Source organism: Danio rerio, chromosome 16, assembly GCF_052040795.2.
Source record: "Danio rerio strain M-AB ecotype USA chromosome 16, GRCz13ab, whole genome shotgun sequence".
Taxonomy (NCBI): domain Eukaryota; kingdom Metazoa; phylum Chordata; class Actinopteri; order Cypriniformes; family Danionidae; genus Danio; species Danio rerio.
In genome coordinates, this window is record NC_141036.1 from 55,809,239 (window position 1) to 55,829,839 (window position 20,601).

The 20,601-nt window shown below is 37.5% G+C and overlaps 1 protein-coding gene across 1 annotated transcript in view; it reads right to left on the reverse strand.

Annotated features, from left to right (window-relative positions):
* The window catches only part of etfb (electron transfer flavoprotein subunit beta), a 458,646-nt gene that overhangs the window by 133,587 nt on the left and 304,458 nt on the right, over positions 1-20,601 (reverse strand). The gene's annotated exons all lie outside the window — the stretch shown is intronic.

Here is a 20,601-nt window from a genome sequence, read left to right on the forward strand (position 1 = left end):
TTTTATGGTAATTCTTTGTAATTTAATGGCTGTTATTTTATGGTAAATTTCTGTAATTCAACGTCTGTTCTCTTAAAAAAAAGTAGGATTATGGATTTTTCATTAATAATCATCATGATCATTTTCATCATTTTTTTCCAGCTTAGCACCTTTATTAATCTGGGGTCGCCACAGCAGAAAGAACCGCCAACTTATCTAGCATATGTTTTACGCAGTGTATGCCCTTCCAGCTGTAACCCAACACTGGGAAACATCCATACACTCATTCACACACATACACTAAGGACAATTTACCTTACCCAGTTCACCTATAGCGCATGTGTTTGGACTTGTGGGGAAAACCGGAACATCCAGAGGAAACCTACACCAACACGAAGAGAACATGCAAACTCGACACAGAAATGCCAACTGACCCAGCCGAGGCTCGAATCAGCGACCTTCTTATATATATCTATATTTAATCTATGTTTCATCAATCCATCAATATTTCATCTATATATCATCCATCCATCTACATTTCATTTATATTTCATCCATCCATCTATATTTCATCTATATTTCATCCATCCATTCATCCATCCATCTATGCATCTACATTTCATCTAGATTTCATTCAGCCATCCATCCATTTATATTTCATCCATCCAAGTTAATTTAATCTACATTTTATCCATCTATCCAATCATCCATCCATCCACCTACATTTCTTCCATTTTTTGTCCATCCAGCTATCAGTCCATCTATATTTCATCTATATTCCATCCATCTATGTATATTTCTTCCAAGCCATACTTCTATATTTTATCTATCCATCCATCCATGCATCCGTGTATAATCCATATTTCATTTATATCTCATTCATGCATCTATAATCTATATTCCATCTATCTCTAGTCCATCCATCCATGTATATTTCATTCAATCCATACTTCTTTATTTCATCTATCGATCTATCCATTTATATGCCATCCATCCATCCATCCATCCATCCATCCATCCTTCCATCCATCCATCCATCCATCCATGTATAATCTATATTCCATCAATATGTCATCCATCCATCCAACCATCCATGCATACATACATCTATTTCATCTATCTGTTCTACTGTATACTTAAAACATCTCTGCTTTTCAAATAAATGTAAACAAACACGTACAATGAAAGGGCCATTTTCATATAGAATTACATAACATAAAAATTCCATCAGCAGAAATAGCCTTAGGTAGTGAACTCAGGAATAACAGTGACCCGCTTGTCATTCTGACTGTCTGAACTGCATTATATTCTGCCCTAAGTGCACACATTCATATGCATTAAATGGTTATGGTTGGTTCTGACTGTGGGCTATAATGGCTGGCGTGAGGCTTTGACAGACGCCTACAAAAGCGGAGGTGAATTTGCTGTTCACACTTGTAGGAGACACACAAGTAGACAATGACCCTCAGACCATCTTCAACACTATAGACCATTACGATCAGCAGTAAGTAGACATGGCTGTTTCAGGTCTATTAAAGGAGGGAATAATGAGAAAAAAGTAATTTAATCATGTTTACTTGAGCACAGTTCAAAACTGAACTGAGAAAGCCAATTTCATTTAAACGGAGAGCTCACACAAAAATGAAAATTTACTCATTATATATTCACAGCCCCAAGTGCTTGGTAAATATTTATGGCTTTATTTATTCAGTTGAATAATGGGTAGATAGAATGGATGATCAAATGATTAAAAACATGAATGATTGATGGATCAAAGAGACAAACAAAAAGATGGATGGATGGATGGATGGATGGATGGATGGATGGATGGATGGATGGATCAAATGATTGAATGAACGAACAAATGAAAGGATGGAGGGGTGAAATGAACGAACAAACAAACAGATGGATGGATGAATAGATAAATGGATGGAATTAATAAATTAACAAATGATGGATGGATGGATGGATGGATGGATGGATGGATGGATGGATTAATGAATGAGTGAACAAACAAATTATGAAAAAGGATGATTAATGGATTAAAAAGACAAAGGATGGATGGATGGATGGATGGATGAAGGGATGGATGGATGGAAAAAGGGATGGATAGATCAAATAAAAGAAAAAAACAAACAAACAATAAATGAATCAAAAGACAATGGATGGATGGAACGATGGGTAGATCAAATAAATTAATGAACAAAAACACAACTGGGTGGATGGAAGGATGGATGGATGATTGGTGGGGTGGATGGATGGATGGATGGATAGATGGATGCATGGATAAAATGAATGAATGAATGAATGAATGAATGAATGAATGAATGAATGAATGAACACACAAGCAACAGCTGGATGGATGGATGGATGGATGGATGGATGGATGGATGGATGGATGGATCAAATAAATAAATTAACAAACAAGCAAGAGCTGGATGGATGGATGATTTTTAGGGATGAATGGATGGATAGATGGATCAAATGAATACATAAAAATAAGCAATAGAAGGGTGAATGTTTAAAAGAATAAACAAACAAAAATAATGGATGCATGGATGAATAGAATGAACAAACAAACAATTGATGGATCAAAAGATTTAAATGAATAAATGATCGATGGATGGATCAAATGAATGAAAAAACAAATGTTTGGTGGATGGATCAAATGAAGGAATAAGCAAACAAACAAAATGGATGGATGGATGATGGGAGGGAGGGATGGATGGATGGATGGATAAAATGAATGAATGAATAAATGAGCACACAAGCAACAGCTAGATGGATGGTTGGATGGTTGGATGGATGGATGGATGGATGGATGAATCGAATGAATGAATAAACAAATATATGAACACACAAGCAACGGATGGATTGATGGATGGATCAAATGAATGAATGAACAAACAAGCAAGAGCTGGATGGATGACTGATTGGAGGGATGGATAGATAGATGGATGGATGGATGGATGGATGGATGGATGGATGGATGGATGGATGGATGGATGGATGGATGGATGGATGGATGGATGGATGGATGGATGAGTAAATGGATGGATCAAAGGAATATAAAACAAGCAAATGATGAATGGATCAAATGGTTGAAAAAAAGAACAATGGATGGATGGATGGATGGATGGAACAACTGAACAAATAATGAAAAGATCAAATAAATAAACAAAAATAAGCAATAGATGGGTGGATGTTCAAAAGAATAAACAAACAAAACAATGGATGCATGGAATGAACAACAAAACAACTGATGGATGAAAAGATTTAAATGAATGAATGATCGATGGATGGATCAAATGAATGAAAAAACAAATGACGGATGGATGAACAGATAAAGGATGGATGGATGAATACTTCCTCTTCCTTCCTCAAATTTGACAAGTGTACTTTATGTTAAGTTACTTCATGCTAACAGATATCATTTATAAGGCAGCCATAATGTCATTTCTGAATTCTGACACTCTCTGAATTCGAGTGTGTTATTTTCTTCGTCCAGGATCCCTTACAGACAGAAATTGACTCGCAATCACAATCAGACTGTTGTTCTGAAAATCAGCATGATATAAGTATTCAGGGCAGCACTAATGTTCCTGTCTGTTTTTCTTTAAGAAAAGGTTCACTCAAAAATGCAAATGGAGTCAATTACTGTTCTGATGCCATATTTCCTTCATGTTATTGTTAACTTTTCATACCACAGAAGGAAGAAGTATCCTGCTCACTTTTGTCCAAGTAAAAGCAGTAATTCATAAAGCATTCATTTATTTAAAATATTCCACATATGCCAAGCATTCTGCATAGATATAGTTTTTTATTATTATAATTTATCCTTTTGTGGTAGTCTTACAGTAACACACAGAAATTTGTGCAATATGCATTGGTAATGTTGTGATAACGAGGTATGAAAATACTTGTGTTGGCCCTCACAGCCAGAACAACTGCCAAATAAAGATTTATTAAAAGCAGATTTTCAGTGAGGTAGCTGTACACTGAAAAGATGCTTTTCTCACTTAGTTTTTTTTTTCTTGCTTCTTGTCTAGATAACTAAAAAAGTTTTATTTAGGAAGCATTTTCTAGACAAGCAAAAAAATGTCTTGTTTTCAGAAATAATGCCAAAATTAAGTGAGTTTTTGCATAAAACAAGCTAAATAATCTGTCAAGAGTAAGCAAAATAATTGATTTATTCGTTTATTTGGCAGGGACAGTGTACATTAAATAGCATTTCTGCTAATTCAATTCAATTCAATTCATCTTTATTTGTATAGCACTTTTACAATGTAGATTGTGTCAAAGCAGCTTTACATTGAAGAATATAGTAAATTGAAATAGGGTCAGTCCAATTTTCAGAGTTTAAGTTCAGTTCAGTTTAGTTCAGTTCAGTGTGGTTTAATATTCACTTCTGAGAATCTAAACACTGAAGAGCAATTGCATCGATGCACAGCTCTACAAGTCCTGACCAATGCATGCCAGTGGCAACAGCAACAAGGAAAAAACCTGCCATTTTCACCAAGTGAAAGATGTGAAGGATAAAAACCTCAGAAGAACCAGGTTCAGTTGGGCACGACAATTTCTCCTATGGCCAAACATCTTGTGCAGAGCTGCAGTTTAGGCGCTGGATTGAATTTATTACAAATGCACCAGAATTAACCAGAAGGCTATTTTCATCCGTTTTATTCATCTATTTTTAATCTTGTTTTTGCTTTGAAAATACTATTTTACTTACATCACTGGCAGTATGTCTGTTTTAAGGAATACATAAGATGACAATGACATAAGAAATATTTTATGAAAACGAGACATTTTTTTTTCTTATAGAAATGCTTATTGATTTTTTTAAATTGATATTTGTATTAGAAACAAGACAAAGGCTCTGGGCCCTATTATACACCCGGCGCAATAAGGCACAAGACATGTTTGGCACAATTTGTTGCTATTTTCGGACCAGCCCAACCATAATTTTCATGTTTTGCGCCACATTGTTTAAATAGCAAATCCATTTGCATCACTTTGTGGACTCATGGGTGTGCTGTTCTAAAAAAGAGGTGTGTTAAGGCACATTGTTAGCGCGTTGCTATGTTGAGGAACTGAAATAGATTGCACAATTGACCTACTAAAAGCTTAGATTTGTCCTGTCAGGTTTTGGAGACGTTTGCATCACCAAATGGGGCATAAGAACGGGACGTATTTGGAAATAACTTAGTTGTTTGACCACACTTCATTATTATTGTTCATTTATTAATTTGTTGGAAATTAAAACTGAAGTTAGGAATAGTTTTAAAACAAATCTTTGTGCTTAACAAACAAAATTAAATATGTAGGCTGATGGATGTCTTCAGTGGAGTGTGTACAACAGTTTCCTTACTCCACGAAAGTAAAAAAGTAAAGAGTAAAAGTAAAGAGGCCGAATGGAGGCGGCTCGTTCTTTATCCTCATGCTGCAGATGCTCTGTTTAACTGTTTTCTCGCTAGTAAAGTGTTCAGTTTGTCCACTTACAAATTTCACCATGTAAATAGCAATTGCACCATGGCATGATGCAACTGACTCTTAAAGGGAATGGAAGATGAGACTCTGATTGGTTTAATCCAGGTTATGCTCAAAAAACACCCAGAACTCATTAAGAGAATAAGCACAACCCTGTTAGACCATGCACCACGGCACAGACCATATTTTTCCTTCTTTAAAATAGCAAATGTGGATTCGGACATGCCCTTAATGCCATGAGCTTTAGATTTTGCACCAAGATAGTTTAAATAAAGCCCTCTAAGTCTAAAAATATGTATTGTGGTCAAGTAAAAAAATTACATTCAAGCAAAGTAAAAACTTTGTTTTTACACTACCTGACAAAAAACTACACTACCTGACAAAAGTCTAGTCACCAATCTAAGTTTTAAGAACAAAACAGCCAATCAAAAAAAATAAATAAATACTTATGTGAGCTAAAAATATTGACATTATTATTGTTAAAAAAACAACTGCTTTTATTGTAGTCAAAGACCCAATCCCAATTTTACCCCTTAGCCATGCCCCTTACCCCGACCCCTCGTTTTAAGCGTTCACGCCAAGAGATAGGGGTGTCCCAATTTTCTTGAGCTTGAAAGCTTAGGGCTAAAAAGAAGGGATGAATAACCCTTCGAACAAAGATTTTTCAGGACCACACTCGAAAACAAGGAGAGAGAGAAAATTTCCCAGAATACACCTGCCACAACGGCAGTATTGCTGAAACCAGAAGTAAGGAGATCCACAAATTAGTATTTTTGTCATTATTATGAATCTTTACAACAAACAAACACGTTTTAATATATTCATAACCGCGATCATGCTTTTAAAAAAAAATGCTAAAAACAAAAAAAAATTTGCGATTTATAATCCATAATAATAACTTCTGTACAGCAATCCCACAACGTTCTGACACTCGATGACACTTGAATACCCTGTCAGAAAAGTATAGTGGCTGGGAGTGAGCTTTTTACAGTGTCTGCTATAATGTAAATGTTGTTTTCGTGTGTTTACATAGATGAATATGGCCACTGTGTAAATACACAGTACAGTTACGATCTTATTGTCACATTAGATCATTATGATATAATAATATATGCCTTCAGTGATTTCCTGAAGATGAATACCAAAAAATAGCACAACTGAAATAACTACAGCAGTCGCAATCGTCTGGTCTCATATGAAGCAAGAGATTGTAAGGACATGTGCAGGTGCTGTAGTGCTGTCCCAATTCTTAGGGGTATATTTTGAAGCCCTTCCCCTTAACCCTCGGTTGTAAAGGCTAAGGGGAAGGGGTACAAAAATAAAATTGGGATTGGGCCAAAATGAAACAAATTAGACTTCCTCCTGAAGAAAAAATATTATAGGAAATACTGTGGGAAAATCTCTTGCTCTGTTAAACATCATTTGGGAAATATTTCAAAAAAGACATTCAAAGGAGGACGAATAATTCTGACTTCAACTGTACATTGTGTTTCTATCTGCATCTCCTCATAGCTTCACGCATATACAGCTCTCAGAACAGAGATTAAACACGCTCTGCTGATCGTGCTGCTGTTACTCTCTCATGCCATCCTTTTTTAATAAGGTTTTGCAGCGTGTAAACAGGTAGAGCTGTGAGAAAACAAGGTCGGAGATCAGAGAAGTGTTTCATATCATGGGCCTCAAAGAAGGAGCTTTGGGCTTTACACACTATTCACACTGACGATCTTATCAGAGTGTTAAATACCAAAAATGTCTCAACATTTCACAACTGTTGATAAATCACTGACGTTTAATCAATCATGCTGAAGCCGAGCAAAACACAACAACTAAAAACTCAGAGAGAGTTTAGAGTTCATTGCCATATCAGCTTCATGGCATTTTTACAGACTTTTAAGAATAATATATAGGTTTGTAATAATAATAAAAAAACATCAACACTGGTAAATAATACATATTATACGATACAAATCTAAAACTGTTAATTTTGATAAAACTTTTAAAGATTTGCATTAAAAAATAATTCCATCAAAGTAGGAATGCAACGATTAAACAATTTTACTATTGACCGCTATTTCATTTGTCACAATTAATTAATCGTAAAGGTTTCTCATCACCGCGTTTCTGCAAGGAACAAAACTGCTGCAACTAAACAAAGTTATGCCAACTGTGCTAATTAACTAAAGCTTTTAATGAAGGGTTATTCACATACTGTGTCTTTTGTGTGCGCAAGTTCATTATTTCCAATGGAGGCGCAGCTTGCATTGCGGCTTACGCTTCCCAGGTACACGAAAGAATGCAGCGAGCACACCGCGAGTCACATGACACGAACTGGACCGTTCAGCTTCATACTTTGTATGGAATATACACAATTTTACTCTAAAGAGAAAAAAAAAGAAAAATACCAAAGCATTTTGTAATATAGTTGATCAAAAGTGCCTTTCAGACATATTTCAGCAGCCTTTGACTACATTTATTCTCTTTAAAAGGAAAATATTTAGCTAATACCTTAGATTTATATTAGACAAATACTATTTTTTTATTTATTCCAATTTGTTATTGAATTTTTTATTAATTGTTCTGTCATTTATTTTAAATGTAAAATTATTACTTCTGTTTAAATGCAAAACTTTTTTGCCACTTTTTTCGCTTATTTTTAAGTCCAAATAGAAATAGACTTTTGTTTGTTTTTAATATTAATTGTGCAGTATTAATTGGTTACTGGGCAAAAAAAAAAAAAAAAAAAAAAAACTTTAAAATATAAGGTGTTTTCATGTGATTTTCTAAACTAAGCGTTTTAACATAATGAATGCATAATAATTGTGATAATTATGAAATCTTGATTATACAAACGTACAACCAAAATCTATAATCGTTGCATCCCTACTTTAAAGTCTCTCCGGATAAAAATCCTTCTCTCATAACAACATAAAAACAGGGCTTTGCAAAAGTATTAGATTTTAATATATAAAAACTATTGAGAAAAACAAAATGTACCTTCATCAAACTTTACCCTGAACAGTAAAAATGTATTCGATGTCTCATTCATTTATCTTCTTTTCGGCTTAGTCCCTTACACACTCGATTGAATGGGCATTATCAGTGGTTATCAGCTGATAGATATGGGCCAGTAGGGGCCTTCTACGCCTACCAATAAGCTTAGAAGGCTGTTATCATCCATTCACATGGTTAGTCAGCTATAGATTACACACACTGAAAAAAATGATGTCTGCAAAACTGTTGCAAACAATGTATTTGTGTTGAATTTAAACAAACAAATTGAATTTAATCAAACTCAACCTAATTTGTTTTGTTTAAATCAGCCTAAATAAATTGTTTACAGCCAGTTAATGTAAAAAACTGAGTAAATCCAAGAAATCATCTCTGAATATATATTTTTAGAGCAGCTGCGGCCGGAAGTTAATAAGAATTATTTATATTAGTTATTAAATTAATTGTATTTTATTAAATACCTAAAACCTAAACCCAATTGTCACAGTAATATAACACAGATCTGGATTCTTGTCTATTAGTATTGCTTATTAACCATGTGGATGGCTGATAACAGCCTTCTGAGCCTATCAGCTGATAACCATTGATAATGCCCATTCAATTAAGGGATAACATTTGAAGCGGGTGTTCTCCTCCGATGAAATGTACAAAGGAAGTATGTCAATCAAAATGTTTCTGCAAAGCTAAATCTTAGGGCCTTTTAATTGCAAATATACTTAATATAATTAACTACTTTATATAAATACCTGAGGATTATTAGCTGCTTTTCCACTATCGTGCCGAACCATTCTAAGAACACTTCGGTACGGTTACGGTTGTTTCTCCACTGAGCCTGGAACGGCGCGGCACGATTACAAACCGTTCTCGGCCTGGAATTCACGGCACGGTTAGACAACCATGCTGAACTGTGCCGACAGATTCTGTGTGTTGACGTCGCGGCTCTGTTGCTAAGCTACCACAGCTGATCAGCGGAAGCACGCTAGTCATCAGACATCCTCAATAAACTACAGTACATTTAATATAAAATAATGATCCAGGTCTAAACGATACATTTTGAAAAGGGTTTTTAAATCATAGAGCAGTCTCTGGCAGAGAAGTGAATAACTCATCACATTCTTACGAAGATATTTTATTCATTAAAGTTTATTGACTTTTTTTAATTTTATTGACAAATACAGACCTACTTCGCCTGTCTGAATGTGATTAGTTTCTATATTGGGTTATCAAGGTATATGTGTATTAAAATATGTGTATTTCTTTTTCCTTTTTAAATTTTTTTTTATTTTGTAATTTATTTATTCAATTTTTTATGTATTTTTATTTTTTTTTCTTCTTTTCTCACTTAATTTCAATTTCGACTTGTTTACAGGATAGAGGTGGAAATAATATTTGCTTACATTTCATTGTGAAATTACTTTGTTATATCTGTAAAAGTTTAATTATACGGATAAAAAAATGTTTTTATGAAGTTTGATTGAATTATTTAATTGTTACCATTAGAGGCTAGCTACATTCACACACTGCTGCCACATAACTGTGTTTAAACCCCTTATAAAAGTGATTTTTGGTTCACATAGTGTATACACACTCATACACACTATGGACAATTTTAGCATACCCAATTCTCCTTTACCACATGTCTTTGGGCTGTGGGGGAAACCGGAGCACCCGGAGGAAACCCACGCGAACACGAGGAGAACATGCAAACTCCACACAGAAATGCCAACTGACCCAGCCAAGGCTCGAACCAGCGACCTTCTTGCTGTGAGGCGAACGTGCTACCCACTGCGCCACCACGTCACCCATAGCACCAATATTTGGAACTAAAATGATAATTATTGATGAGCAATGATAAACAATGTCTTTTATGCAGTGAAAGAGTAAACACTCTGAACATCAATGTTAAAGGAGAGAGTTTGTTTTAATTCGAGTTATAACTGCCCTGTCACCCGTTACGCAAGAACACACCATTTCCTTTCATGGAGAAATCTCAGGATGGGAGGAAAAAGATGAATGCAGCCAAACTCTACAGAACCCTTTTCCCAGCCGAACAGCTGATAATTAAATTCTTATGTGGGCCTGACATCATGGCCACTCCAGCATGTTCAGCGCACAGACTGCACCAGATGTCAGACAGGAAGAAATGAGCGCCGGCGGGAACAGCGCGGCCCAATGTAAAGATATTTCACAAGAATTATCAGTGGAAGATCTGAGCTTCAGGTCTGAACTTTTAAAACAACCACTTAGTTTTGGCACATGTCTGTGAGTAATATAAGTGAAAGAATGTGTTGTGTTAAAACAGCATGATGAACTGCAATCGAAGACACGTGTAAGGTTATATTTTAAAAAAAGAAGAAGTCCTAATCTAATCTAGTTCAGTTGGTTTAGCTTAATCTAGCTAGACTAATCTAGTTTATATACACACATATATTACTGTAAAGCATCATATAGAAAATATTAATTAAAAAGTAATCTAGCTAGACTAATCTAGTTTATATATTATATAAGTTTATTTATATAGCACATTTCATACACAATGGCAATTCAAAGTGCTTTACATAAACACGAATAAAAGAAACATAAAAACAAAACAAAACATAAAAACAGGTTAAATGTGATATAAAAGAATGAAGAAGAAGAGAAAAACATGATAGTGCAATCTGTCGGACGCAGCACAGTGCTCATCCAGTAAAGGCACAGCTAAACAGATGTGTTTTCAGTCTTGATTTGAATGTGCCTAATGTTGGAGCACATCTGATCATTTCTGGAAGCTGATTCCAGCAGCGAGGGGCATAGTGGCTGAAAGCCGATTCACCCTGCTTTGACTGAACTCTTGGAACTTCTAGTTTATATGATCCTAATGATCTGAGTGATCTGTTAGGTTTGTACACAAATATATTAAGGTAAAGCATCATATAGAAAATATTAATTAAAAAGAAAGACATTTGAGGAGTGAGCTCATACATGCTAAGCACTATTTAAATATAAATTAACATTTACACTCACCGGCCACTTTATTAGGTATACCTTACTAGTATTAGGTTGGACCCATTTTTGCCTTCAGAACTGCCTTAATCCATCATGGCATACATAGACTCAACTGGAAATATTCCATCAGACATTTTGCTCCATATTGACATGATAGCATCACGCAGTTGCTGCAGATGTGTCGGCTGCACATCCATGATGCTAATCTACTGTTTCACCACATCCCAAAGGTGCTCTATTGGATTGAGCTCTGGTGACTGGGAAGGTCATTTGAGTGCAGAGAACTTATTGTCATGTTCAAGAAACCAGTCTGAGATGATTTACGCTTTATGACATGGCGCGTTATACTGCTGGAAGTTGCCATCAGAAGATGGGTACACTGTGATCATGTTGCTGGCATGTGATTGGCTTATTTGAAATTTGCAGTAGTGAGCAGGATGCTTGTCTATTAGTATTGCTTATTAACCACGTGGATGGCTGATAACAGCCTTCTGAGCCTATCAGCTGATAACCATTGATAATGCCCATTCTATCGAGGGATAACATTTGAAGCGGGTGTTCTCCTCCGATGAAATGTACAAAGGAAGAATGTCAATCAAAATGTTTCTGCAAAGCTAAATCTTAGGGCCTTTTAATTGCAAATAATATAATTGACTACTTTATATAAATACCTGAGGATTATTAGCTGCTTTTCCACTATCGTGCCGAACCATTCTAGGAACACTTCGGTACGGTTACGGTTGTTTCTCCACTGAGCCTGGAACGGCGCGGCACGATTACAAACCGTTCTCGGCCTGGAATTCACGGCACGGTTAGACAACTATGCTGAACTGTGCCGACAGATTCTGTGTGTTGACGTCGCGGCTCTGTTGCTAAGCTACCACAGCTGATCAGCGGAAGCGCGCTAGTCATCAGACATCCTCAATAAACTACAGTACATTTAATATAAAATAATGATCCAGGTCTAAACGAAAGGGTTTTAAAATCATAGAGGGTTGGACAGGTATACCTAATAATGTGGCCGGTAAATGTAAATATATATTGACATATATTGTATGTCTATATGTGTGTGTGTGAGTGTGTGTGTGTGTGTGTGTGTGTGTGTATACACAAAAAGCAGACACTACGGATCTAAAGTTTAAAAGAGGCTTGCTCCACTGTTTAACTGTCAGCTTTTGATTTGAATCCAATGTGTAAGAAAGTAGTTCCACATACAAAAGGATTCTTGACACTCTCCATGTTTGATTTTGTTTTTATATACACACTTATGCCGTCAAACTGTTGTATAAACGCAATATCACACGAGTAGCAGTGCGATATGGCTGTATATCGGCACTGGTGAAGGCACTAAGGCAACACACGCCAACACACGCCTCTCACCAATGCCGATAAACAGCCATATCGCACTGCTACTCGTGTGATATTGCTCATACACACAAACACACAGTATATATATATATACAATATAAATATATATATATATATATATATATATATATATATATATATATATATATATATATATATATATATATATAAATTGTATATATATTGTGTGTGTGTGTGTGTGTGTGTTTGTGTATGAGCAAACATGGAGTCTCAAAAATCCTTTTGTATGTATGTATATATATATATATATATATATATATATATATATATATATATATATATATATATATATATATATATATATATTTATATATATATATATATATATATATATATATATATATATATATATATATATATATATATATATATATATATATATATATATAAAATCATTATATATATATATATATATATATATATATATATATATATATATATATATATATATATATATATACATATATATATATATATATATATATATATATACACATATTTATATACACACATTTATACATACACACACACACACACACACACACACATTTACCGGCCACACTATTAGCCACATTTACCAGCCACTTTATACAAATTAAAAAGCAAATATAAATATATCTATATATTTTGGTTTTATATTTATTTGTATTTTATGTACTCTGTATTTATATATAAACATTATCTATACATAGTGAGTAGTCACAAATTATGCAAATACAAACTTCATTTCGGATGCAATTAATCGCAATTAATCATTTTACAGCACTAGTAAATATATTACCTACTAACGAAACCTTATTGTACAGTGTTACCCATGATCCTTTACAAATTATTCCAATGTACTTATTCTTTGAATAACAGTAAGATTTTTTTAAAGCATTAATTTTATTCATTTAAATCTTTTGGAACATCGTGTCTGCTCTTTCACTTTTCATCAGCGAAACGTGTCCTTGCCCAGATTTAATTTTAAGTGAAGTTTTTAAACTAATTTCGAGAGGAGCACGTGATATAATTGACAGCAGCTGGCCACCTATCTACACTCATTAGTTAGCCAATCAGATCTATCCTAACCCACTATAAGTAGCCTAGCTAGACATTACTCCCTTATCTTCGTTTTCCGAAGAAACAAACGACAGGTCCGCTCTAGCTCCTCCAAAAGTTACTCACGGACAAAACGGATCCTCCACATCTCCTACTATTCTTCAACTACAATACCACACCACCTTTAATACCATCGTCAGCAAATACAAAAAATGACAAAAACAACAACAACAGCGACGGCGGCTGAGATCACAACAGCATCAGCGCAGCTACATACAAGAAAGAAAGCTCCGGGCTCCCTGAAACACCAGCCCCGTCTTAACAACAACCAGCCCAGCATGAAAGTCAGCTCGAGACCGAGGCTCCAACGAGAGGCCGTAGGCCTATCCACTCCAGCCAGATCACAATGCAATCCCCAGCTCCGCTACGTACCTTCTCCAGCATCATCATGTGTCACTCATATCCAACAACGACTGTCACTGAACTCCTCCAAACTCCTAGACGCCGGGACCATAATTCAAAGCCGCTGCATTAAACCCAAAACACTTGCGAATCCACGTCTTCACCGCCACCCCCAGGACATAACACGCTCCTGCCACACCCCCTATCCTAAACAGACATTAAACCCGCAATCTCTCCGCCTCCCCGGAGAATCAAGGAAAGGATTAAAAAGCAATATTGGATTTGGACATATTGCAGCAATCATAATTCTAAACACGGATAAAACCTATCTCCCGGACAATAAAGCAAATCTTGGGAATCCCACCTCACCTCTTCCATCCTGCAGCTCCCGATTCCAGTGCACACTCCAGTCCTCCTCTTTCAGCGATCCTTACCACCTACGCACCCCGCCCCTCTACCTTGCGTATCATTGCTTTTTCCCCCTCTCATTTTTACAAGCTCGCAGCTACTGCTGATTAATTTCTATTATAAAATAGAAATTACTTGTCGACTTTTGTCAATATGTTTATGCTTTTTACTGAATTACGTTTGTAACTGACCTAATTTTCTGAATTTCTCATTCCAGGTTTCGTCTACTGAAGCACAGCCGATCTCGGCGCTCCCTTCCCACAACCTCACTAGCCGTCCACCAACACTACACCAGAAATCACAGAGCAATTCCCTGTTAAGCACATCCATACCAGCCCTACTGAAATGGACATTAGAACGTTTCTAAAAACGTCTAATAACGGCTCTTTCATCTCCTCATAATTCTGCCTTTTTCAGCTTTAACAGCATGATTCTACCTGATGAATATGCTTAAATTATCACGTTATAAACCAAGCAATCTCTCTAATCTAGACGGCTGCAGCGCTCGGTTGCAATCAACATTACACCCGCCACCCGATTTCTGGCAATCGGAGGTCACAATTACATTTCGTAGTCCGTTTAACATTCGGATGCAAAAGTAGCCCACACATTTATGCTTAAAAACGATCCGCTGGATTTCGCCAATAACTACGGTGTTTGCACGTAATTCACCTACAAGTTCCCGTTTCTCTCTCCCTAATATCCCCCAGCTAAACTAGTGACCGGTTTTCTAATATTTGCATTCTCATTGCGGAAGAACCTCCGGCTAAGCACTTCTATAGTATTCTTAAGCATCAATTTGGGGTGATAGAATTTCAAGCATTAATAAGCTACTTGAATAAATCGACAATCAGTCCCCTTTTATATTCTGGAAGAAAAATATCACGCTAAGCATAAACTGCTCTCCATCTAGAACATCAAACACACATGCGCATTATCCCGCAGGGATGCCTTTTCGTCACTCACCTATTTCATCTCGCAGCAGCAATCTCCGGAATAGAAGAGAAATGATCTAAATCCGATCTTGGCCGTAACAAACTCTGCCCGAAGGGCGTCGCGCACCAGAGGCGCCGACGGCGCGGTGACGCGACGCACTTACGACAGAGAATAGTAGATTAATGCACACCAGACTCACGCATTCATACTTTATCAAATAAACTAATCAATTATACAAATAGCGCTCCGCGGCGCGGCAGAATACGAAGTGTCATGAATTGTGGCTGGGCACTACGGACAGCCGCATTGACTTCCTTATTTATTTCCTTCCTGTGAAAGTCAATGGTTACAGGTTTTCAGCTTCTTCAAAATGTTGTCTTTAGCGTTTAACACGGGAGTCACTAACCTCTAAAACTAAGAGCTACTTTCGGGCACCGATTAACGTGGAGGGCTACCAGTTGGATAAACACTTCTCAAATAACAAATTGCTCAATTTACTTATAATTATAATTTAAGTTTTTGGTTATTTTTTAATAATGAATAATATTCATCCAGGTGTAGTCACTGATCATGTTATGATTCTCTCAAAGTTACCAACAATGATTTAACAGGGTAGGAAATACCCCGTAATTAATATATCAACGTGCAACACTATTTTATTTATCTTTGCAATATTTACATTTTTAAATGATTACTTCTATATTAGAGAAAGCTTACTTGTAAGTGGTGTTATGGTGAGCTATTTTAGAACAGGCCTGTGAGCAACACACGAGAGCCTCGTGAGCTACCTGGTGCCCATCGGTACCATATTTGGTGACTCCTGGTTTAACAGAAATGAAATTCATAAAGGTTCGTAACCATCAGGTAGCGCTTAAAGCATGCGACCTGCTTATGCTTCCTTCCTGAAGCGCCGGAATAGAAGCCATTCATTTATTAGCTATCCAATTTCATCCTCAGTATATCCTTTTTACACAGATGCTGCCCCCTTCGTGGGGTATATATCGGGGCCGCCAATGCGCTTCTAACGGGCAATATAGTCAATACATTCTGAAAAAAAAAAAAAAAAAAAAAAAAAAAAATAAATAAAAATAAAAATAAAAAAAATAAAAAAAATAAAAAAAAATAAAAATTAATAAATACTGCTGTACATGTTCCTAGTTGCATAGGAAATCGCTGACTCTCTTTTGCTTTATTTTCAGAAACTGGTATCAGAAGCAGAGCCGCAGCTGACTCCATCTCTCCTTTTAAGATGATAATCCCATAACCACAGCATACACAATTTGCGTCAGCATTCATTTATACATTTTAAGTTACCCCAGAACACCTCATCAGTTTCTCACTGCTCAACACATCCACACATTCCGTTCAATAACATTTTTGGTTTCATAACACCTTAAAGTCATAGGACCATTCAGGCTTCCCACCAGATTCATAATCCAGTCACTCATTCAGAATTGGAGCCACCACCACAGCAGCACACAAGGGCTATCGTAACAACACATACAAACACTAGGAAAGTAGTCTCCCGACACCTTCAAATCTTATATCCGACTCAGCCACAGCCATCTCAGGGAAGCTCAGAGGACCCTCACCAGCAGACGCAGTAATCCCAGCGGCCAAGGGCATGGGCCTAGTCCAGGGAGAGAATACGACCCAACCATACCAGCTTCCCGAGGGCAGAGGAACTACCCAGTCTCCCAAGGGCGCGGGCATGACCCAGCCATCTAGCTTCCTTTCTTCCTTCCAGCTGATTTGCACTCAGCCTTCTCCCCCTTTTCACTCACCTAACTCCAGTAGGAGTTCTCTCCCTGCCCAGGCCCCCTTGTCACCCCCGCCCCCCCCGGCCGCTGCCACAGAAGTTTTCACTGCCCCCCAACTTTTCTAACTTCTGTAGGACCCCGCCCCCCCCATGGCTCTGGCCCCCGCAGGGGCGTTACCCCGAGCTTCGATTCTCGCAGGAATCATCTCACTGCCCTGGCCTTAGCTTTTTATATTATGTCATTCCATAATGACATATAGTATAGCACTATTTATTTTTCTCTCTGTTTGATTTTATTTATATAAATTTATATCTATATGCACCCACGCATATAAATATGAATTTATATATAGTGCTGTCACCCTCACGCTCTGTTCCCGCAGGAACACCCCCAGAGCACCTATACCGCCCGTCACCCTCCAGTAAGAAGTCTTCACCTCCCCCTCATCTTTCCCGACTCCTACTGGAGCAGCTAAATAGCTCACCCAACCCCGAGCTGTGACACGAGTCATGTCACCGACCCTCCCCGGCCCTAGCTTTTATTTATGTTTATTTTTGTTTATTTCTCACACTTATCTTTTATTTTTTAAATTTATTTATATATATGTATATATATATGCACCCACGCATATAAATATATATTTATATATAGTGCTGTCACCCTCAAGCTCTAACTCCCGCGGAGTTAATCCCGAGCACCGGACCCCCGCAGGGGTCATCGCCCAACTGCCATTTCCCCCTTCAGCTGGGGCTTCACCGACCATTCCTTTTCCCGACTCCAGCTGAAGATGGCACATACAGCTCTCTCTCCCGCAGGAGAGCCAAGAGCTTCGACTCTCGCAAGAGTCAGTAAAAACGCCCCCCCCAAGGCCCTAGATTACCCCATTATATATTTATATATCTATATGTTTCATATAAATATATAATTATATATAGTGCTGCCACCTCCCAGCTCAATCTCCGCAAGGAGTGTTCCTCGAGCAAATTACTCCTTTGGAGTCCCCGCCCCCCCTGCCCCCCTTCACCCCCCTCTCCAGCCGGAGTCCTTCACTCCCCTTCCCTTGTAATGACTCCAGCAGGATTCCCGCCCACCCCATGGCTCTGACCCCCGCAGGGGTCTCCCCGAGTCTCTACTCCAGCAGGAGTATTCACAGCCCAAGCCAACTCTGCTCGGGTTCCCGCAGGAACCTGTTTCACCCTTTGCTCCAAAGGAGCCCTCTTTACCTTTTCTTTTTCAAATAACTATATCCAGCAGCCGGATATAGCATTTCAAGCCTTTTGGGGAGTTTCTTCGAATACACGGCTGCTGTCCCGAGCTTCATGCATTTGGGGAGCTCTCGAGAACCACCTGATCTCGTACTCCCCTCACATGCTCTATGGACCTGGCGGGAGCCCTGGGCTCAACTATCTCCGAGCTCAGGGTTCTCTCCCGGGACAGCATGCCAAACCTGCTTACAGCTGTCAAGCAATATCTAAGTGTGAACTCTTGAAGTGAAGTTTTTAAACTAATTTCGAGAGGAGCACGTGATATAATTGACAGCAGCTGGCCACCTATCTACACTCATTAGTTAGCCAATCAGATCTATCCTAACCCACTATAAGTAGCCTAGCTAGACATTACTCCCTTATCTTCGTTTTCCGAAGAAACCCCCCATCCACCCCTTTCTCCTCCTTTTCTCTTTTACAAAAAGGGGAGCTCTCGAGAACCACCTGATCTCGTACTCCCCTCACATGCTCTATGGACCTGGCGGGAGCCCTGGGCTCAACTATCTCCGAGCTCAGGGTTCTCTCCCGGGACAGCATGCCAAACCTGCTTACAGCTGTCAAGCAATATCTAAGTGTGAACTCTTGAAATGCATGAAAAAGCAGAACAGGTGGAACAAGAACTCAACCTGTGTGAAGACACTTAGCAGATGCTTTTACCCAAAATGACTTACAGAGCACTTATTACAGGGAGAATCGTCAGGTTAACCAGAGGTTAAGTATCTGGCTCAAGGGCACAGCGGTGATGGTTCATAGATCAGCTAGTGGACAACTCAAACCTACAACCTTTTAGCCAGCAGCTGAGTGCTTTTACAGCTGGGCCGCCCTAATGCAGACCTATATTCAAAATGATTAGCCCTTCTGTGAAATATTTTTTCTCTTTTTTAATAATTCTCAAGTGATTTTCACAGTTTTTCCTATAATATATTTTTCTCCTGCAAAAATATCTTTTTTGATTTATTTTGGCTAAAATAAAAGCAGTTTTTTAATAATAATAATAATAATAATAATAATAATAATAATAACAATAAACATTTAAAGGTGAATATTTTTAGCCCCCTTAAGCTACATTTTTTAATCTTTAAAAACTTGTCACTTAACAGCAATAATGTCCAGTATAGAATATAAAGTCATGCTGCAGTGGAGAAAGAATGAATATTGTGCGTGACTCCCATGAGCTTGGAGGACTGCATCCATACATCCATACATCTCTGCAATGACTCGAATAACCTATTAATAAAGTCATCTGGAATGGCAAAGAAAGTGTTCCTGCAGGACTCCCAGCGCTTAACAAGACTCTTTGGGTTCATCTTCAATGCCTCCTCCTCCATTTTACCCCAGACATGCTCAATAATGTTCATGTCTGGTGACTGGACTGGCCAACCCTGAAACACCTTGACCTTCTTTGCGTTCAGGAGCTTTGATGTAGAGGCTGAAGTATGAGAAGGAGCGCTATCCTGCTGGAGAATTTGCCCTCTCCTGTGGTTTGTAATGTAATGGGCAGCACAAATGTCTTGATACCTCAGGCTGTTGATGTTGCCATTCAATCTGCAGATCTCTTGCACGCCCCCATACTAAATGTAACCCCAAACTATATTTTTTCCTTCACCTAACTTGACTGATTACTGTGAGAATCTTGGGTTCATGTGGGTTCCAATAGTTCTTCTTCTTTGTGATGATTTCAAATGATCAACTAGAAGTCAAGTTATTATTTGTTGCTCTTACAACAGGGATCGATGACAAGACTTTTGTCAGATTATAATTACCCTAACTTGCCTAGTTAAGCCTTTAAATGTAAATTTTAAGCTGAATACTAGCATGTTGAACAATATCTAAAATATCTCTGAACAGTCATCATGGCAAAGATACAAAATAAATCCTAAAGAAAATGAGAAAAATGCACCAAGATCATAGAAAATATAGAAAGAATATCCTCA